Source organism: Callithrix jacchus, chromosome 10 (assembly GCF_049354715.1).
Source record: "Callithrix jacchus isolate 240 chromosome 10, calJac240_pri, whole genome shotgun sequence".
Taxonomy (NCBI): domain Eukaryota; kingdom Metazoa; phylum Chordata; class Mammalia; order Primates; family Cebidae; genus Callithrix; species Callithrix jacchus.
Window position 1 is genome coordinate 111,280,904 of NC_133511.1, and position 15,032 is coordinate 111,295,935.

The window sequence follows — 15,032 nt, forward strand, 5'->3', positions numbered from 1 at the left end:
CACAAAAATGCTCTCACATGGCCTATACTTATGGGCATGCTCCCTTTCCCCCCGTGGGGAGGCCCACAGTAACAGTGACAGTGACACACTGGAATCCTCTTCCATGGCTTGGACACTGTCCCAGAATCCTAGACTTTAGGTATAGGGGCCATAAAACCTACTGGTTTGCCTGGATTCACTGTTGATCCCATTGACTGAGCTAAAGCCTCTGATTTCTTCCCCTTCCTGGCTCCAGTATCCTGGTGGGCCCACTTCCTAACCAGCATGGGACTCCAGGCCCTTGTCTCCACCCACTGCCTTCATTATTTGGCAGAGTACTACAGTGGGTAGGCCAGTGGGTGCTGAAGGCAGGGCAGGTGGATTTAAGTCCTCCTTCTTCCACTTATCTGCTATGTGGCTGAGCCTCCATTCCCCTCTCTGTAATACAGGTGTGATAATAATGACAGCACCACTCACTGGGTAGCTCTGAGGATGAAATGTGATACTATCTGCAAGTGTTTAGTGCAGAGCCTGGCTGGCACCTGGTCAGCGCCGGATAACTGTTTACCATTGTTAACTTCAGTTCAGGCTACATCATATCCTGCCTGGAGAACAGCAACAGCCTCAGAACTCCACAGGCTGGTCTTGCTCACCCCCAGTCTGCTGTCCACACCACAGCAGAGTGGTTGATCTAAAATGCATCTGATCATGTCATTATCCTCCTTAGAATCAAACAGTGGGGCCAGGCACAGTGGCTCACACCTGTAATCCCAGCACTTTGGGAGGCCAAGGCAGGCGAATCACTGGAGGCCAGGAGTTCGAGATCAGCATGGCCAACATAGTGAAACTAATGCAGGAATTAGCTGGGCGTGGTGGTGCTGGCCTGTAATCCCAGCTGCTCGGGAGGCTGAGGCAGGATGGATTGAACCTGGGAGGTGGAGGTTGCAGTGAGCTGAAATTGCACCACTGCACTCCAGCCTGGGCAACAGAGTAAGACTCTGTTTCAAAAAAAAACAAATCGAACAGTGGCTCCCATTTGCCTTCAGGATAACTTGTAGGATTTCTTAGAGTGCCTAAGGGCCCTGACCATCTAGCCCCTGGCTACCCTCTCCAGCCCTGTATCTCCCTACACCCCCATCCTTGTTAAGTTTCGGCCACATCCAACCATTAGCAGCATCTCCAAAGTGCCAGGCTCTGCCATACCTCCAGGATTTTTGCCATGTTCTTTCCTTTACGCAGAATGCCCTTTTTCTTTTTGTCCAGCTAGAAAACACCTGCTTATCCTTCAAGACCACATCAAGATCCCTCTATACTGTGAAATTTTCTTGTCCTCTCCTTGAGAGCAGAGTAGATCACTGCCCCCTCAGAGCCATTTTGGTACTTTCTATAAAGATATTTATGGCCGGGTGCAGTGGCTCACGCCTGTAATCTCAACACTTTCAGAAGCTGGAGAATTGCCTGAGGCCAGGAGTTCAAGATAAGCCTGAACCACATAGCAAATACAGAAAAAATTTTAATGCAAAAAATTTTTTAAATTAGCCAGGCATGTTGGTACAGGCCGATAGTCCCAGCTGCTCAGGAGGCTGAGGCGGGAGGATCGCTTGAACCCAGGAGTTCAAGTGAGCCATGACTGTACCACTGCATCCTGGCCTGGGTCTAAAAAAAAAGACCCTGTCTCTAAAAAAAAAAATTACAGTCCATGCCTGTGACACTTTCAGCTTCTTGAGGGTAGCATTGATTCAAATATCCGTACCCCTAGAACATACATGTGTGCCGTCACATTCACAAGAGATGACTGTGAATGAATGAATGAAAACAAAAACTCCATTTATAGCCATTTATAGAAGAGGAAACTGAAGCCCAGACAGGAGGGCCAGGCATGGTGGTGCACGCCTGTAATCCCAGCTACTTGGGAAACTGAGGCAGGAGAATCACTTGAACTTGGGAGGCGGAGGTTGCAGTGAGCCAAGATTGCTCCACTGCACTCCAGCCTTGGTGAGAAGAGTGAAACTCGAAGGAAGGAAGGAAGGAAGGAAGGAAGGAAGGAGGGAAGGAGGGAAGGAGGGAAGGAGGGAAGGAGGGAAGGAGGGAAGGAGGGAAGGAGGGAGGGAGGGAGGGAGGGAGGGAGGGAGGCCCTTCTTTTTCCTTCTCCAGATGGACACATAGCTCACTTCTTCCTGACACTCAGGTCTCCAGCTTCTCACAGAGGCCATCCCTGGCCAGAGAGAGGCTCATGCCTGTAGTCCCAGCACTTGGGAGACCAAGGTGGGCAGATGGCTTGAGCCCAGGAGTTCGAGACCAGCCTGGGCAATATGGTGAAACCCCGTCTCTACAAAAAATACAAAAATTAGCCAGGCATGGGCCAGACAGAGATGGTGGCTCACACCTGTAATGTCAGCACTTTAGAAGCCAAGACAGGCAGATCACTTGAGGTCAGGAGTTTGAGACCAGCCTGGCCAACATGGCAAAACCCTGTCTCTAGTAAAAATACAAAAATTAGCTGGGCATGGTGGCCCATGCCTGTAGTCCCAGCTACTTGGGAGGCTGAGGCATGAGAATCACTTAAAGCCAGAAGGCAGAGTTTGCAGTAAGCCAAGATTGCACCACTGCACTGCAGCCTGGGCAACAGAGCGAGAAACTCCCTCTCAAAAAAAACAAAAACCCAGGCACAGTAGCACATGCCTATAGTCTGCTATTCAGGAGGCTGAGGTGTGAGAATTGCTTGAGCCCAGGAGGTTGAGGCTGCAGTGAGCTGTGATCGTGTTACTACACTCCAGCCTGGGCAACAGAGTGAGACCCTGACTCAAGGAAGGAAAAAAAAAAAAGCCCATCCCTAACCATGGCATCCAAAACAGTGGCCCTGTCACTATCAACTGTACTTTTCTTCAAAGCACTGTCTCTATATTATACAACCCGATACTACCTGTATTTGACATTTGTTAATGACTCTCCCACTAGTACCTAAGGGTACAGATACACCATTTTGTTTACTCCTCTGTGCCTAGAACAGTGCCTGGCACATAGGAGGAGCTCAATAAATATTTGTTATACAAATAAGTCAATGACCCTCACTTTCCTCCCCTTTGAAATGATACATACAGCTACGTAGAATTAAATGATGTTGGCTCGGAGCAGTGGCTCATCCCTGAAATCACACCACTTTGGGAGGCCGAGGCAGGTGAATCACTTGAGATCAGGAGTTCGAGGCTAGCCTGGCCAACATGGCAAAACCCTGTAAAAATACAAAAATTAACCAGACGCGGCAGCAGGCCCTGCAATCCCAGCTACTTGGGAGGCTGAGGCAGGAGAATCACTTGAACCTGGGGGGTGGAGGTTGCAGTGAGCCAAGATCACACCACTGCACTCCAGCCTGGGCAAGAGAGTGAGCTTCCATCTGAAAAAAAAAAAAAAACTTATATTAAAAAAAAGAATTAAATGATGTCATACATAGAGGATGCCTTGCCTGGCGCAGGAGCTTCACTGGCATGCAGTAATGGTGGCTGCTATTATTGTCATTGTTCTTCCTGTTGTTTTGGTGCTCACCAGCTCATGGGGGAGACTGGTGTAATTTGTGATAATAATAAACCTCTTGGGCTGGGCGCAGTGGCTCACACCTGTAATCCCAGCACTTTGGGAGGCTGTGGCGGGTGGATCACGAGGTCAGAAGATCGAGACCATCCTAGCCAGCATGGTGAAACCCCATCTCTACTAAATACAAAAAATTAGCCGGGCGAGGTGGTGCACACCTGTAGTCCCAGCTACTTGGGAGGCTGAGGCAAGGGAATCACTTGAACCTGGGAAGTGGAGATTGCAGTGAGCTAACACCACTGCACTCCAGCCTGGGCAACACAGCGAGACTCTGTCTCAAATAATAATAATAATGTTCTTATTCCTGAGACTTCGGCTCCACTTTGGGGTGTGGGCAGCAGCCCCTCCATCTGCCTGAACAGCAGGGCCTCAAACTTTTATCTGGACTGCCAAGGTCACCCTCTGGGTCTGGCCCTGATGGTGGGAGACCTCTCTCTGGGACCTGCCTGGGCTAGGGGTAGTGGGCAGAGCCCAGCCCAGGCCTCAGAAACCCATGATTTCCCCCCAGAGCAGGCCCCACATCAAAGACAATCTCAGAGGGGTGAGGCCTCAGGATAAATGGAAGATTAAAGAAGGCTCAGTCTCCACAAGGCCACAGGGAGAGGCGGCCAGCAGGCGACCACAGCGGGGAGGCCCCTACACAGCCCTGGCAATGGCCATCTTGGGGGGCAAGAGAAAAGAAGGGGGCCCAGTCCTTGGCAAGGGGAGCCAGGAGGACACCTTAGCATAGGGGGTGCTCCTTGTGATTAAATCTGGATGCAGGGCTTCATTCCATGCCAGCTTCTTAACCCTTTCCCAGCCAGGAGGCAGCAGGGAGCTCAGGATAGGAAGCCCTGGGCCTCTCTTCAAGAGACTTGGTTTGGTCATTGGGGTTTGCTCTCTCCAGCAAGGGAGCCTGTAATGAGGACCTCCTGGCCCCAGTCTTCCTCCCCAGGGAAGGTCTGTAATTAGTGCAGGAGGCAAGGCTGGGGAAGCGCAGACAATGTCATTTGAACCAGGATGAGACAGGGCTCAATTGCTAGTCTGCATTTTTTTATTTTCCTGGTGCCATTTCATATACAAAACTCCAGCAAACTTAACCCTTTCCTGGTTGGGCCCAGATGCCAGAGTTTCAGCTGGGCATAGCATCCATTCCTATGCCTAAAGTGCGCCATTCTCACCTCCACCACAAACACCCCAGTACAGGTGAGCCATGGTTTCAGACTTCCTCAACGCCAGCCAATCCATCATCCAACCAGCCTTTGCCGAATGCCACCAGATGCCAAGCGCCAAGGGGAGGGGACCCAAGGGAAAGTCTCCCTTCCTGTTAGCAAGGAGCTGACGATCCCTCTGAGCAGTGGGGGAATGCACACTCGAAACAGGTGGCAGGCAATGGAAGGGAAAGTGGAAGCTGCTGAGGACCAGCACAGGGCAGGGAAGGAAGCCGGGTGGAGGCAGAGTACACAATATGGGGGCAGAGAGGATGGGCGTGTGGTAAGCGCTCAGTAAATACGTTCCAAGGGAGATATCTTCCTGGAACAGAGCTTTTCTGCAATCAGGGCCTGAGGGCTGAACCCACAGAGACAAGGGAGGTGGGCAAAGGCAGCCCCCAGGTGGAGACTATGTCAGAGCTATTGCGACAGGCAGAGGCTATTGCCTCCTCCCCAGTGCTCCTGGAACATCCATTCTGAATCCGTGAATTACCAGTTTATCTCACACTGTACTATACCTGCCTCATTACAGATCTGGCTCCTCCACTAGATTGCAAGCAGCCGGAGGGCTTTATCTATTCACCTCTGGTCTCAGGGGCCTCAGCACTAATCCTGGCACACAAGAGGTGCACAATAAATGCTCTTGGTTGTTTATTTTTTAATTTTTTTTATTTTTTGGGGGGGAATGGAGTCTTGCTCTGTTGCCCAGGCTGGAGTGCAGTGGTGCAATCTTGGCTCACTGCAACCTCCACCTCCCGGATTCAAGCAATTCTCCTGTCTCAGGCTCCCAAGTAGCTGGAATTACAGCGCACACCACCACACCTGGCTAATTTTTGTATTTTTAGTAAAGATAGGGTTTTACCATATTGGTCAGGCTGGTCTGGAACTCCTAACCTCAGATGATCCACCCGCCTTGGCCTCCCAAAGTGCTGGGATTACAGGCGTGAGCCACCATTCCTGGCCAATAAACGCTCTTTGAATAGACCGCAAGGCTTGCATGAGATGGTGAGAGAAGTGAGGGAGAATCCACCTCTACAAACCTTCCCAGGGAGGATGCAAACTGTGGCCCCACTTCCTTTGCAAATCACAAAGCAGTATCTCTAACATATAAAGTTTAGCTTCCAGTAATCAATAAGACCAACCACCAATTTTTAAAGGTCAAGGGATGTGCCCAGGCTACAGAAGAGGACGCATAAATTGTCCTAACACATCTAAAAAGATGCTCAATCCTACTCAAGATAAATGCAAATTTAAAATTTACTGGAGGCTGAGCTCAGTGGCTCACACCTGTAATCCCGACACTTTAGGAGGCTGAGGCAGGAGGATCACTTGAGGCCAGAAGTTGAGACCAGCCTGAGCAACATAGTGAGACCCCATCTCTACAAATAATAATAACAAATTTTCTAGGCGTAGTGGCACATGCCTGTAGTCCCAGCTACTCATATAGCTGATGTGGGAGGATTGCTGAGCCCAGGAGTTCGAGGCTGCAGTGAGCTATAACTGTGCTACTGCACTCCAGCCTGGGAGACAGAGCAAGACCTTGTCTCCAAAAAATAAATAAATAAAATACACCGGAAACCATTTCTTATTGATCAGATTCGAAAATTCCATAAGTTTGATAATATCCTTTCTTTGAGAGACTATAGAACAATCAGCAGGGTCGTATATTCCTGATGGGAGTATACATTGGTACAAGATATTTGAGAATACCTACCAACATTACAAATGCACGTTCTCTTGGACCCAGCAATCCTACTTCTGAGAATTTATCCTCCATGTAGTACTTAAACAAGTCTGTCCTTGCAGCACTGTTTGTTATAGTAAAAAACCAGAAACAATCCAATTGTCCCTTCGATGGGGACAGGTAAATAAATGATGGTACATTCATACAATGGGCGGCTATGCAGCTATTTAAAAGAAAATGAATGAGGAAGTTCTCTATGTGCTAATACAGGACGATCTTCAAAATAGATTAAGGGTGGGGAGATGCAGAACAGTGTGTATAATACTTATCGATTTAAAAAGAGACAGAGAGTCCTGGTATTGTGGCACATGCGTGATCATCTGAGCACTTTGGGAGGCAAGGCAGGAGAATCAGTTGGGGCCAGGGGCTCGAGACCAGCCTGCACTCAATTGCTAGTCTGCACTTTTTTTTTTCCTGGTACCATTTCATATACAAAACTCCAGCAAACTTAACCCTTTCCTGGTTGGGCCCGAATGCCAGGGTTTCAGCTGGGCATAGCATCCAGTCCTGTGCCTAAAGTGCGCCATTCTCACCTCCACCACGAACACCAGTACAGGTGAGCCATGGTTTCAGACTTCCTCAACGCCAGCCAATCTATCATCCAACCAGCCTTTGCCGAATACTCTTTTGTTGTTTATTTTTAAATTTTTTTTATTTGTTGGGGGGGATGCACTATTGCTCTGTTGTCAGAGCATATCGAGACCCTGTGTGTACAAAAAATTTGAAAATTAGCTGGGCACACCTGTAGTGCTCAAGAGGCTGAAGCAGAAGGATTGCTTGAGTCCCTGAGGCTGCCGTAAGCTGTAATCGCGTCCTGCACTCCAGCCTGGACGACAGAGAAATACCTTGTCTCTTAAAAAAACAAAAATGAAACAGAGAGAGAGAGTGAAAAATAGCTATATGCATACACACACACACACACACACACACACACACACACACACCATAGAACGGTGCCCAAGAAAGTAATAACATTGATCATGTGTTGGTTAAAGGGTGGGAACTTAGTGGTTAGGATATAGGACGCAGAGATGAAAGGATTACATTTGTTGCATTCTTTTTTAATGTTTTAACTCATCTGAATACATGATCTGTTCAAGAAATTGAAAAGACACACACATAAACTTCTACCTAAGACTGAGGATTCTTGGATTCTTCGCAAGTTGCTGGGTAATGTGATTCTACCTCAGCCGGCTATCCCTCTGTCATTTTCCCTCACTCATTCCCACCAGGTTTTCCTGAGACCCGGGGTTCCAGTAAGCAGTGCTGCCAACTCAACTCCTGCCTCCAGATCATGGACTATGAAATCAGACCAAGTCACTGTGTGATCTCAGGCAACTTAGTTCATCTCTCTGGGCTTTAATAAAACAGAGTAATCCTGGTGCCTGTCTCCAAGGGCCATGGTAAGGTGTAAATGAGAAAACTCTTCTTGGCACCGATAAAAATTCAAAAAGAGAGAGAGAAAGAGAGAGAAAACTCATAGGATGTGTTTAGCATAGATCCTGGGACTTGATCAATGCCATATGGTATAAATATACAAGGTTTGCCGTTCATATTCTTTGCCAGCATTTTAATTGGATTGTTGGTCTTTGTCATTTTGGGTTAGAGGAGATCTATTGATTCAGAAGATTGAGATATGCATTGCAAACTGGCAGAGCATTGAAAAGCAGCAAGACCCAATAAATGGAGGTTTGTGAAAATCACTGTATATTTTTGTGATTGTTTCTTTCCCAAGCCATGCATGCTGGTATTTGAAGGCATCCCACATTGAAGACCCTGGGGCACATCTGGACATCCCCGAAGGAGCAGAGTCTTTTGTCACTGGCTCTGTGTCTCTCAACCAGTCTCCCGTGGGTCGTCAGAGATTGTCATTCTCGGAGCTGCTTCCAGCTGCAGCCCTCAAAACAACAACCCTCCCTTTTACTCTAGATGACACTCATTCTCTGTGTCTTCCCTGGAAGTCCCCAGGCTTGTGGGGTATGTGTGTGATACCAGCTCCTACAAGAAATAAATTTAACTGAGCACGGTGACTCACACCTGTAATCCCAGAACTTTGGGAGGCCAAGGCAGGCAGATCACTTGAGGCCAGAAGTTCAAAACCAGCCTGGCCAACATAGTGAAACCTCGTCTCTACTAAAAATATAAAAATTAGACGTGGTAGTGCACCCCTGTAATCCCAGTTACTCAGGAGGCTGAGGCAGGAGAATCACTTGAACCCAGGAGGTGGAGGTTGCAGTGAGCTGAGATGTCACTACTGCCTCCAGCATGGGCAACAGCAAGATTATGAGATTACGTCTCTAAAAAAAATTCTCCAAGGAGTACAAGTAAAGCCTCCCCAGGAAACCCTAAGTCTTCATTCCAGAAGAGAGAGAATCCTGCCGGGCTGGTCTGAAGGGACAGCTGGACGGATTGGGTTGCAGAATACACACCCTTGGGGCCCCTTACTTTGATCTGCGGATACTTGGTGCTTGCTTGCCATAGAGACGAGGAAAAAATGTGGCTCCTCTGGGCCTGCATCCATTCATTTTTCTCCAGAAAGTTGGTTCACCCTTCAGTTCTGGAGGCTCCCAAAATGTTCCTCAGAGCACCTGGAATATATATTTGCTTTAACCAGTGATTGCCAAGGCCGAGCCTGCTGGGTTTCTGTTTGTTCTGCTCAGCCACAGAGGCTGGGGCTGGTCCCTGAGGCTGGCCCCCACTCTGTGCATGATAAAGGATGGAAGCTCCCACCTAGACCCACTCCTCAAAAAGAGGAGCCTGGGTGAAGCGCCGGTGGGAGGTAAAGGCTGAGTCTGCAAAGGCCTTCGCCTCCTCCCTACTCTCTGGAAAACCCCCTGGATACTATGCAATTTATCCAATCCCAGAGTCTGATGCAGCAGAAAGATGAAGGCAGAGGCCAGATCTAATTTCCAATACTCTGGTTTAATAGCTGTGTAACCTTGGACAAACAACATAACCTCTCTGAATCTCACTCGCTTCACCTATAAAGGCAAAACTATGTATGTATTTCTGTCTCCCTTCTAAAGGCATTTGAGAAACCTACAGACCATGGCATTCGATGCTGCTGATAGAGGAAAGAGACATGGAGGAAGGGGAGCAAACGGAAGAGGAAGGCAGGACGCAGCCGAAATGATCCTCCACAAGACTCTATTGCAAGAGGACCTCAGCAAATTGATCTCTGAGCTTCCTCACAGCCCAAGCAAAGAAGGTAAAGCAATGACTTACAAAACCTAGAGTGTCCATTAAGTTAAAAATAAGACTGCCGCTCAGAAGCAGCCAGCTTTGCTTCCCCGGGCCTTCCTAAAGGGGCCAGATGGCAGGTGGAGGTAGAGGATATGTGTGTAGTGGGCCCCTCCCTGCGTGGGGGTAATACTATCTCCCAGGGTCTTTGTGAGTCTGAAATAAAATGAAATGCTTGACAGTGCCAGCTAAAGTGGCTGTAGGTGCTTAATATGTGCACATTTCCATCCTTCCTCCTACTCTGTCTGCGCTCACGGAAGGGGTATCTGTAGATCTTACAGGCATATGAGGATTCAGCTCTTCAATCATTCAGCAAATATTTATCGAACACCTGAGTTAAGCAAACGTGGGAATCCCCCTCAACCTAGCTGGCGTCTTCCCTGCTGTCCCCAGATCCTTGTCCTCAGAAGCTCTCCCCCTCCCACTGCCACCCACCCTTCTGGAGCTCAGCCTCTGCCTCCTCCCAGCGTGGCTTTAACCCCCAGGGAGCCCCGCTCCTGTGGCTTCTCCCTCATTCCCCGCATAGCTGCAGGCTGCTCCCTTCGACCACCACATTCATGGAGCTGGGCCACGTGCAAGAGCACAATTAATATTCCACTCAGTCTCCCCCAGCCTTGCTGCCTACTGGGAGAAGATGGAAACCAGATTTGCAGCCACACGCGCTGGCATGGACGTGCACAGAGAGGCAGAGGCCCGCCCCTAGGTGTGAGTGCCGGCATACAGTTGTGCAAATGGTAGAAGCCCCACACTTCAATTCACACCTCCAGACATCCTCAGGGAGAGGGGGTGGTATGCACACCTAGCTCCCAGCCAATCACTGCCCAGGGAACACTCAGACTCCTCACACACAAAGGCCGTATTTGCTTTCTGGGCAGAGGGAGTCAGAATCTTCGAATTTCAGAGCTGGGAGGATGGAATTTCAGACACCAAGCTAAGACCCTCATTTTTCAGGGAAGAATCTGAGGCCCTGGCTTAACCTTGACAGTTACCAGTCCCCAGTGAACTGCAGGGTGACTGGATGCATTTAGCAAAGCCTTTGATTTAAACGCCTGATGCTGCCTCCCTGCCGCCTGGGGACAAGCTACTTCAGCCTTGGGTGGGGGGCGGGGCACTGGGGGGATAAGGGCTTGGCAAGAGCAGGAGGTGGTAGGCAGAATCAGGCCTCCAACTTTCTGTGCCCCTGCCCTTTCTCTTAGCCCCATAGTTCCAGCTCTGCCAGCCTTAGGTGGGGCAGGATTTGCAGGGGAGTGTCCCCAAGAGTATGAGGACTCAAGGGGAGGAAATAAGCGGCTTTGCTGGTTTCTCTCCCATTACGCTAGACTTTGAGAGCGAGGGAGATGGAGGGCGTGGTGGTACGCCTGAGAGCCTGTCTTCCGGTTAGGGAGCCAGGTGGCTGCATTCTAGAGATGTCTAGAAGTGAAGCTGGAGCAGGTGATTCAGGCTGGAGGGGAGAAAGGTGACTTGAGACCAGGAGGAGAGCAAAGCAGGAAGCGGGTGGAGCTGTTTCCCAGATGGCAGGCAGACAGAGGGCCAAGGGGTGGGCCTGCTTCCAGTCCAAAGATGGGACGGCAGAGCAGAAATTCAGGGAAAAAGAAGCAAAAATAATTACCAGGAAAAGGAGTTAGAAGGGAGGCAAGTGTTTTCTTAGTTCTTAAGGAACTTCAGTCTTCAGAGAATTTAAAGAGGAAAAAAAATCTATCTTAAGGCCTTTCTCCAAGGCAGGGTGGTTGGTGATTCACTCGCTGCTTTGGAAGGCCCTGGAGGAAGGCCCTCCCTTCAGCTCCTGCCTCTCCCCAGTGAGTAAATTCAGTTCATCTGGGGTGAGTGGAAAGGGTCCTGGGTGCAGAGCCAGGAGGCCCTGGTTTTAGTCCTATCTCTGCCTCATAAGGCCGGGCAACCTAAGGCAAGCCTCCAATGGCCCCAGGCCTGGGTTTTCTGTAAAACAAAGAAGAGGCAAGTCATATCAACTCTGAGCCTTGGTTTTCTCATCTACAGATTGGAGATGATAATATCATGTCGATTCTAAGGTGTCATCAATTACATGATGCACCATTATGTTATGTACATTAGGAAGGAAAAGAGCATCATCCATTAAACCATGACATAACATCAATCATAAGATACATTCTGACTTCCGAGATGTTAAAACGTGCGAAGAAATGTGCATCTCAGAATCAGTGGAAGACAATACTTATCTCACAAGTTTGTTCCAAGAATTAAACAAGACAATATAAAGTGTTTAGTGCCTGGCATAAAGCAAGTACTAATAAACGTCCGGTATTTTTATGGTTCAGGGTGGGGTGGGAAGGGCTCATAGGCCAAAGGTGTGGAAAGGAGAGCCTTAAGCTGAGTGGAAGCTGCGGGCCTGAAGCCCACCCTGCCTCCTGGCAGAATGCCACCCCAGGCTCGATGTCCAGCCCCGGTGGGGGGCACAGGGAAAGCAGCCATGCAGCCCATTTTTGGGAGCTGCGAGAAAACAAAGGGCTCCGTCTGCACCCCGGAAGTCAGTCTAATCTCCAGGATGAATATGTTTTCATTTCTCAGAAGTTCCTGTTAGAGTGTGCCAAAGCATTTTTCTCTTTACAACCAGCAAACAAGACAGGTTTACTTTGGGTGACCTTATTACCGCCACCCAGGGCCTGCCTGCCGAGTGTAAACACCCGCCTTGTACTCTCTGGGAGGCTCTGGGCAGAAGCTTGGAAAATCAAAGTGCCAGGCCTCCTGAGCAGGGAGGCCCTTCACTCTCCCCCAACCCCTACCCCTGTTCCCCAGGCCCTGTCCTGGAAAGGGCATATTGGAAGATCCTTGGAGATCAATTTTATAGCTCACCCATTTTATAGCTATGGAAACTGAGACCTAGTGAAGGGCAGTGATTCTACACACACACACATGCACACGCACACACGTGCACATGCACACACACGCACGCACACATGCACACATTCTGCTCACAGCTCAGCCTGGCAGGAGTCTCTTTCTGCCTGATCTTCATATCTGCAACAGGCAAGAAGCTTTTCTCTGTCCTCTTTCTTTTGTGCGTCATTGACTGTGTTGGGATGTCTTTGTGCATGAAGCTTTTGCTTCGCAGTTGGAACAGCTCCTGGAGAGCAGCAGCTGGGTGTTCCTGAGTCCCTCACAGAAGGGGCTGCTGTGACTGCTTTACGTGACCTGCAGTATTTGGGCCTGTGGAGGTGGTGTTTGCAGAGTCAGCCTTGGCTTTCATCCCCTGACTCCTTCAGATGTACAGGAGGGGGCTGGGTGGGGGGGCCGGGTTGTGGCACTAGACCCAGGAATGGGTCGGGAGGGAGCAAACTCTCCCTGCTGGGTCAGAATGCATTTACGACCCAGTACGCCATCTCATTTCCTTTCCTGGAAAATCTTTAATAGACAAGAAAGAAGGGATGTGTGGCTGACCACACCCTACAGAAGGCATCAGGTGGGCACAGTTCTTTCCAGTCCTGGCACAAAATAGAGCCTGGGCTTCAGTGTGGCCATAAGTGCAGGGTATGTGTAGGGCATCTCACTCCTGCACCACTGCCTGCTCTGCCCAGTCAGGCTTTCCTCCTCCTTCTCTTCTACTTGCTATTCCCTCTGCCTAGAATGCTTTTCCCTGCATTTTGCCCCATAAATGACCCCAGTTGTTGATTCAGTTCTCAGTTCACACATGGCCTGTTCAGAGAGGCTTTCCATACCCACAGGGTCACATCACACTATTTTATTTTTAATCATCTTCTTAACATTTTTTTTACCCATACTTTTCTCCACCCACTCACCCACGCCTGTGCACCCACATTTACTCTGGGATCTAAGTTCTTTTTTTTTTTTTTTTTTTTTTTTGAGACTGAGTTTCGCTCTTGTTACCCAGGCTGGAGTGCAATGGCGCGATCTCGGCTCACCGCAACCTCCGCCTCCTGGGTTCAGGCAATTCTCCTGCCTCAGCCTCCCGAGTAGCTGGGATTACAGGCACGCGCCACCACGCCCAGCTGATTTTTATATTTTTAGTAGAGACGGGGTTTCACCATGTTGACCAGGATGGTCTCGATCTCTTGACCTCGTGATCCACCCGCCTAGGCCTCCCGAAGTGCTGGGATTACAGGCGTGAGCCACCGTGCCCGTCAGATCTAAGTTCTTAATCACCGCCATGTCTCCAGTGCCTGCTCTGGGAACCATTCACAGCAGGTACTCAATAATGCTTGTAGAATGTGTGAATAAAATTGCTGTCATCCACATCTCTGCTGGACTTTGCCATCCTCTTCATTCCAGAAAGAAAATGATCACACTCCTCTGCATGCCTGGCTCTACCTTGCTTGGTCTCCCTCCTCCCTCTGCCACCACTTTCCCCAGGATTTCTCTTGGGAGATCCTGCCTCTCAGACTCTTTAGAAGCTGCCGGAACCAGAATGTCTCCCCAAGATTATTTTCAATGGTTTCCTGGGATGTTCACCTGGGTAAGAATAAGGAAAGAGAGGACACTCTAATCCTACTTATCTAAAACTGTATAATCTTCCCCAATCACTTAAATGGTACCTGTGTCTCTAATTACAGAGAAGGCTGGGAGGAACGCGGGCACAATTTCCAACCAACCTCAGGCAGGGGGGCACTTTTGCTCCTCCTGTGGGCCTGCAGGGACTCTAGCTCAGTAGCCAGGACTCCAGACACCTGCTGCTGGAGCTCACTCATGACCACGGCTTGTTCACCCCACCGGAGACCCCTCCCCTAGCCCTGAGAAGGACCTGCCACATCTCACTGTTTGAATGGTGCCTATTTGGCCAGATGTGACACATTTGGGGAAGACACCCATGGTCCCAGCACCCCAATTCTACCCGCCACTGTTGTGAAAGTGAATTGATTTTTTTTTGGCCCAGCCTTCCTTCTAGGAGTTGCAAGGCTGGTGAACTGCTCCCCAGGACATGGGTTATAATCCTACCTTCTCAGGAGCAAATTCTCCAGGAGGCCTGGCAGCTAACAGTCATATGACAGCCTGGAAGGTCAGAACTTCACTCTCCAGAACTATGTCCACCAGATCATAAGGTGGAGAAAAGCCACGTGCCTGCCCGCCTGCCAGGTGAGCAAACAACTGCTGTTTCAGCCTCGGTATGAACCCTTCTCCCACCTGGTGCTGAGAGTAATTTTGGTGACATCCATGGCTTAGCTGCAATGACATCTCTACTTCTTAAAGGCCTTTTGGTTCCTGAGCTAATTAAATGCCCTGGACAGGGAGGACACACTTAATCCTATTAATGACTTCTGGGCAGGAAACAGTGTGCCCAGCCGTCTGAGGGAGGCCTTGCT

The 15,032-nt window shown here is 49.5% G+C and overlaps 1 long non-coding RNA gene across 1 annotated transcript; it reads right to left on the minus strand.

Moving 5' to 3' along the window:
• Nucleotides 1-3,078: 3,078 nt before the first annotated feature.
• LOC118145497 (uncharacterized) lies at nt 3,079-9,065 on the minus strand. The gene is made up of 3 exons (XR_008474780.2): nt 8,947-9,065; nt 7,244-7,353; nt 3,079-3,211 (listed from the first exon to the last, which is right to left on the minus strand). It is a non-coding gene; the product is annotated as an uncharacterized LOC118145497 (long non-coding RNA).
• Between the last annotated feature and the right edge of the window lie 5,967 nt (nt 9,066-15,032).